This window comes from Dermacentor andersoni, chromosome 2 (assembly GCF_023375885.2).
Source record: "Dermacentor andersoni chromosome 2, qqDerAnde1_hic_scaffold, whole genome shotgun sequence".
NCBI classification, from domain to species: Eukaryota; Metazoa; Arthropoda; class Arachnida; order Ixodida; family Ixodidae; genus Dermacentor; species Dermacentor andersoni.
In genome coordinates, this window is record NC_092815.1 from 108,540,388 (window position 1) to 108,546,832 (window position 6,445).

Sequence of the window (6,445 nt, forward strand, 5' to 3'; positions counted from 1 at the left end):
GCGCGCGCGCGATCCCAGGTTGTGTGCGTCCGGCGCGCGTGTCCCGCAGCCAAATTTGTGTGCCCAGACAATGCAGAATCCCCAGCTGCGGCTTTCGCAAGCCGGCTTGCATTTTCCGAGAGCTCCAACAGCGCCAGCGTGGCGGCGGCCGTCAATTGCGCGGCCGACTTGCGCTGTCAAAAGCAGGGCGCGCCGCCGTCAGCTGTGTGTCCGTGCATCACCGCAATGGTCAGCAAACAAGCTCACTTCCTTCGGTGGCCTCGGGCAAGCGTGACGCGCATGCATCGCCCTCAGCCAGAGCTTCAGCCCTTGTGCGTATTTCTGGTCCCACGCAGCCTGCCACCGCCGAGTTTCGTTTGCGACGCAAAGGCCCACTCATACTGGTCCCCTCCTCTCCATGAACCCCGCGTCACGTCATTTTTTACTTCATTTTGCCTGAACTGACGCATCCGTATAAGCGCAAAGAGCAACTTGCTTAGTTAGTGGTTCCTGAAGCGATGCGTCGACCGCATTTTTGTACGCCTATATGATGGATCGCCTGCACGAGTCTAATCCCGCAGGTTTCTCAAATATTTTGAACGGTGTATGTTGTTTTGGCCTCAGGGCAGGCTCATGGTATTCTCGTGGTGCTCCTTTTCGAACATGCCATTCTTTTTATGTGAAGCTGAAAGGGCTGCTCTGACGCGTACAGACGTGCAAATATGACAGAGACCCTGTTTTGCCGTTCCGAACTAAATAGAAGGCCTTCAAGCAGGGTTTAGTTGGTGGTATATGTCGTATCGGAAAGTGCCAGAGTATTTGTATTGAACAACGGCTAAATAAGACGCTGGCATAGCTGCCGCTCCACTCGCCCTATTTGCGTGCGTTTACGTAGCTATATACCTTGTAAGGGTATGCCAGCAAACGGAAAGGATAACTAGAAAAAACAAAAAGAAAGACGTATGGCAAGGCAAATAGAAAGGAACAGGAAAGGCACTGTACTAACAACTGACTTTGTTGCTGAGAAACGGCGTCCACAAAGACTGAACGGAGTATGCGTGTCAGCACTGCAAGTCCCTTGAAGACAAGCTACCTAACGATCTCACTATACGCGGCAAACTATCCAGACACCGGAGTAGTTTGCTTGTCATGAACACAGATGGCGCGCTGACACACTTGTCCGGACCAAGTTTGCAGATGTGAAAAGCTTCTATAATCTCTATTTCCTTTTACGCGCATGTGTGCACGCCCGACCGGCGAACTTGGCGAGAGAAGGTCGGAGGCAGCCGAGCTTTGTGATTACATTAGTATGCAAGCGATGAAGGAGCGCATATTGAACCACCATGGCTGCCAAGTGGCTATGGTGTTGGGCTGCTAAGCTTGAGGTCGCGGGATCGAATCCCAGCCATGGCGGCCGCATTTCAATGGGGGCGAAAACGCTCGTGCCTTAGATTTAGGTGCACGTTAAAGACCCCAGGCAGTCTAAATTGTTCCGGAGTCCCCCACTACGCCGTGCCTCACAATGAGATTGTGGTTTTGGCACGTAAAACCCAATAATTTAATGTAGGAGTGCATATTCAATGGCAGAACTAAGGATATATATATATATATGAGATAGAGGAAGGGAGAGAGAAAGAGCATGTAAAGGAGGCCATGGTGCCTGGGCCCTTGTTTTCAGCGCTAGCTGCTTCACGCGGCATTAAAGAAGTAAGATGGTTATGCTATAGCTTACACAAACACTGCAGCGAACGAAAAGAAGTGGGGCTAACCGAGGGACCTGATTTTTTATTAATCATATCATAACAAGCCAATGAACTAAGACACCAAGCACAACACAGGGGAGATTACTTGTACTTACTAATTGAAATAAAGAAATTATAAATTATTGGAATTGAAAGTGGATGAAAACACAACTAGCCGCAGGTGGGGAACGATCCCACGACTTCGCATTACGCTTGCGGTGCTCTACCAATTGAGCTACCGCGGCACCGTCTCCCGATTCACTTTCTGGGCTATTTATGTGTTACTACTAGAACTAACCCTGGGAGTGTTAGCCAGCGCCACCACTCAAACCATTAAGCTTCTTGAGTGGTGGCGCTGTCTGTTGCGGCTATATTCAAGATTCACACGACAACCATGGGCCTCTGTCATGAGGCTCGTGGCAATGGTATACCGAATAAGAGGGTCGAAGCGAGCATTTCTCTCCTTTCTTCGTTTCATTTCTTTTTACGGCGACGCTCTATAGGGCTAGGTTCTAGAAAAATTGCGTGTGTCTATCGAGCCGTGTAGTGCGTGAATTTCTCCCCATACATGGGGCAATCCCGAACATAGTGCAATACCGGGCCAACCCGCGGCGGGGTGAATCACTCCGCCAACTTGCAAAAATAAGTGTAATATCCTAGGTAGAAACACAACCCGTATCTGCGACTAAGCTGATAAGAACCGATACTACACTTTGACCCGCGTCGGCCATGTATACGTTCGCACCGCCCTCTCTTTGTCGGCGTTCTAAGCGCTTGCGTATCTCCTCTCCTTCCGCTCTCCCGTGGTGTCGGTCCCGTAAGCGTGCGGCCCGGCAGGACTATCAAGCGGAAAGAAATGCGAACCGTCCATGTGGCCTAGATCCCGCAAACTTGGAGCGTTCCAAAGGAGCAACGGTCAGGTTTCAGAGGGAGTTTGTGGGAAACAAATTTTGTACGGCCTGTGTTGCGTGTGACCACTTGTGGTTCTCGAGTGACCTCGCAACCATTACTACACTCGACCAACGCACGATCGTCTTGGCTACGGTGAAACAGCGTGCGCCCTCCGAGTGCGGTGAGCTGCGTGTCTTTTCTACGTGCCGGGATTGGTCAGTAAAAGGTGTCGTGCTGTGTTTTGCAACAATACATGGGTGTGTATACGGCCCGGTCCCTCATCATCTTCCGAGGCTCAACATAGTGTAGGAGCGACTAGTCGCGCCTAGTCGCGCCTCGCCCTCCATTCATGTAACATACGGCGTTTGACGCACGGCAATGGACAGTTCGTCATAAAGGGGCCGGCATACACAGCTTTGCTGGTCACCCACATTCACAGAGTGGAATATCACTGAATATTTTTCGTTTAGATGAGTATGTTCACTGTCGACTAAGCTAAAGCTGATCAATTAAATTCTGGGATTTTACGTGTCAAAACCAATATCTAATTATGCGGAAAGCTGTATAGGGGGGTGGGGAGGGGGATCTAGGTTAATTTTGGCCACCTGCAGATCTTTAACGTGCGCCCAATGCACGGCACACGGGCTTTTTTGTATTTCAAACTCATCGAATTGCGGCCCCCGTGGCCAGAATTTCATCTCGCGACCTGCAACACCATAGTCGCTAAGCCACCATGCGGGTACTTTCGGCTTAACTACGAAGCCATAGCATAATGCCTTAAAGTAGTTCAACTCTGCTTTATTTTCGTATGCATAAGCGAAGTATAACGGAAGAATACGAGCTTTGATCTATTTTGTGCGAGAACTAGGAATGACTGAGAGTGAGGAGTGCAAATGTGGCCTAGAACACGCAGTTTATGGAAGCAAGTGCATCCCGCAACAACGTAGCGAAACGCCAGTGATAGCAAGGTAAATCAATATTCTAATGAATTACAATTCACGGCATCACCGACAAAAATACAGCTAGGCAGTGCCGAGTATACGTCTAAACTTTCAACGCGTAAGAAAAGAATTGCGGCAGACCCCGCGCGCCTCGCTGCATGCAATCTATACTTACAGCGAAACTTTGTTTAACTGTTCATAAAGAGTGCTTAAACCTGCGTTACTGTTTTTTTTTATGTTATTGCAATGTGAAACGCCCGAAACGCCTCGCTCAAATCACATCGTCCTCGTTACAAGCTGTGAAAACGCAGAAGATCTTCGCGTCTGCTGGGATGCAAGCACCGTGCCTTCGCGTACCCCTGCTGCCCGATGTGACACACGCGGTGGTCATCTCAAACAGCTAGTTGGCGTTGGCACGACACAAGTGCGTACGTGTGATTGTGGCCTAATGCTTAGGGCATCGGGATGCTGTGCTCGGGGCCCGAGGTTCGGTGTCATCGTCTGGCACGTAATGAATTCTTTCTTCTGTTTTTTATATCTGTTTGAGCTAGTTGGCAAGGGGGCAGGAGCGCCCAGCAGCCATGGTCAGGAAAGTCCACGAGGGTTAGCAAAGAAAAACTTCGCTTTAAAGGAGAAAGAGTGTATGCGCGCGCGTACGTCGCTGGGGTAGCACAGTGGCTATGGGGTCGCGCTGCTCAATTCGAGGTCGCTGGTTCAATCCCGGACGCGGTGGCCACATTTCAATGAGGGCGTAATGCAAAAAAAAAGAGAAGAAACCGTTCATGTACTTTTGTTTAGGCGCACGGAAAAGAACGCGATGCGCTAAAAATTGTTCCCAAGTGTGTCGAGTAACATGCAGTCGTGCCTCCCCCCCCCCCCCCCCCCCCCACAAACACACCCTATGGCGTTGCCTCATAATGAGATCGTGGTTCTAGCTGGTTCGTATAATTGCAGAATTTAATTAAGCTCTTAGACACGTACGCCAGAACACGCACGCACACTAAAGGTGAAGTTTGCGCAAAGAGACACTTGCTAAATGCGTTGGTTTTTGTCTGTTATCGTTAATCTATAGTGAGCAGCGAAGTTTCTTTCTCTCATTTTTTTTTTCTTTTTTGCGGTTTCTTGATTGGCACCGTCTGTGCTCGTGATCGAAGCGATCGACAAGAACGAAACGTCTTCCGCATCCCGCCGCACAGGGCAAAACTGCGAACCCCTTGCGTCAAATATTGGATTCATGTTTGTTATTGTTCTTCCAAACCACAGACCACCTGTGAGCTACTCACAACACTCGGATGACTGTTGGATGCCCCCTGGCAGTCTCCGCCTAACGAGCTCCCAGATGCTTCCGCACCAGCGTGGCAAAGGAAGCGCCCCCTGCTTCTTCCTGCGCCCCTCAATAATCACTTTGTGCTATCAGCTGAGGTTGAAGAGCTTTGTGTTAATCTTTGGATGAGCGCTTTCCTTTTAGGTTCTAAGTTGTTTCCTTACCCTTGCTCATTAACTGGTAAAACAGAGTTGGGCAATTTCCTGCAACGGTTTGTGAAGGTGAGATGGTTGTTTGCTAACAGCAATGAAAGAAAACGACGTCAGGCTTGCGCTCTGTTGTGTTTAACCGAACACCAAGTGCCCCTGCTTTCCGCAAGAACTTGTAGGCTGGTTCTGAATTCGGACCTGTCCATTACAATGTGATTATACCACGGATGCGAACGTACGAGACAACACGCAAGTGGGAGAGTCTAGTAATTTACGCCGAGTTGTGGTTCTGGCCTTTGAAATCTATTCTTGGCCACTGCTTTTAAACGGTAGTGACTAGAAGCACTTAGGAGTTCACCTGTGCGAGAGAAGCTAATAGGTGTTTCTAAGTTACTTAGTCAAGAGGATGTTACCCAATGCTCCCGCTGTAGCTTTCGGCTTGGAGTATAGCTGACTGTTTGTAATGAATAATTCTTTTTTATCTTTGCTACAGTCAAAGTCGTGCCATGATAGCCGCCTTTTGCACCTAGATACGTACGCCGGCTTTTGCAACATTACTATAGCCAGTGTCCTCATTTTTTACTGTGAGCTTTGCCAATGCAGCCTTTATGCTCCGAGTTTGTGTGCCAAATTTTGTCGGCATACATGTCGCGCACGGTCTGTACAAGCTCAATCTTCTCTGTCGAGGACCCTCTGTGTCAACTGGTTTACACGTTCAGTGGCGGTCTGTTTCAAATTATCGAGTGGTCATTGTATCGCTCGTATATGGCGCAGCACTGTTCCGTTTGTATAGTGGCAGTTCTTTCCGCAACAAATTCTTAGGAGCGAAAGATTTGTTTTAAAGCGGAGTGTCAGTTGCCCAGCATTCCTTGGTTTCGCCTAGGTCGGTCGGTCTGTCGCTGGTCGCGCTCTCCCAATGTTGACATACGGATAAAAACAAGGAAGAGAAAAATCTCAAGCGTGTCCAGGGGGCGGTATTCGAACAATATCTTTAGGCCAGTTAGTGAAGGTGGATTGAGCTTAGTGCGTTTTTACGCGCGTCAAATAATGTCTCGCCTTTTTTTTTTTCTTTGGCGGGACACTTCGCCTCCTGTATTTCGGTCATTCACGCAAGTCGCGCCTGTCGATGCCTTACCTGATTTAGCTGTTCCTTCAAATTTTCCTTCGCGTTTATGCTTGAGGGGGATCATGCAAGGGGTTTACTCGACGGTTCGTTTCCTGACAGTTCCGTTTTCCACGGAATACATGTACTCCGTATCGCGTAGAACGTTGAACAAAAGTCCACGCCACTTCCGCCCCTATTTTACCGGTCACTACACAATGAATGGCGAGGCCACGATGTACTGAAGCGAGTTCATAATATATATATAATTTTACAGCGAGACCTTACCGTCGAAAACGTGGCTGCAGAATAAAAAG

General features: G+C 48.9%; 1 pseudogene; it reads right to left on the reverse strand.

The window, feature by feature from the left end:
* Positions 1 to 2,284: 2,284 nt before the first annotated feature.
* LOC126541417 (U2 spliceosomal RNA) lies at positions 2,285 to 2,456 on the reverse strand (annotated as a pseudogene).
* Positions 2,457 to 6,445: the final 3,989 nt, after the last annotated feature.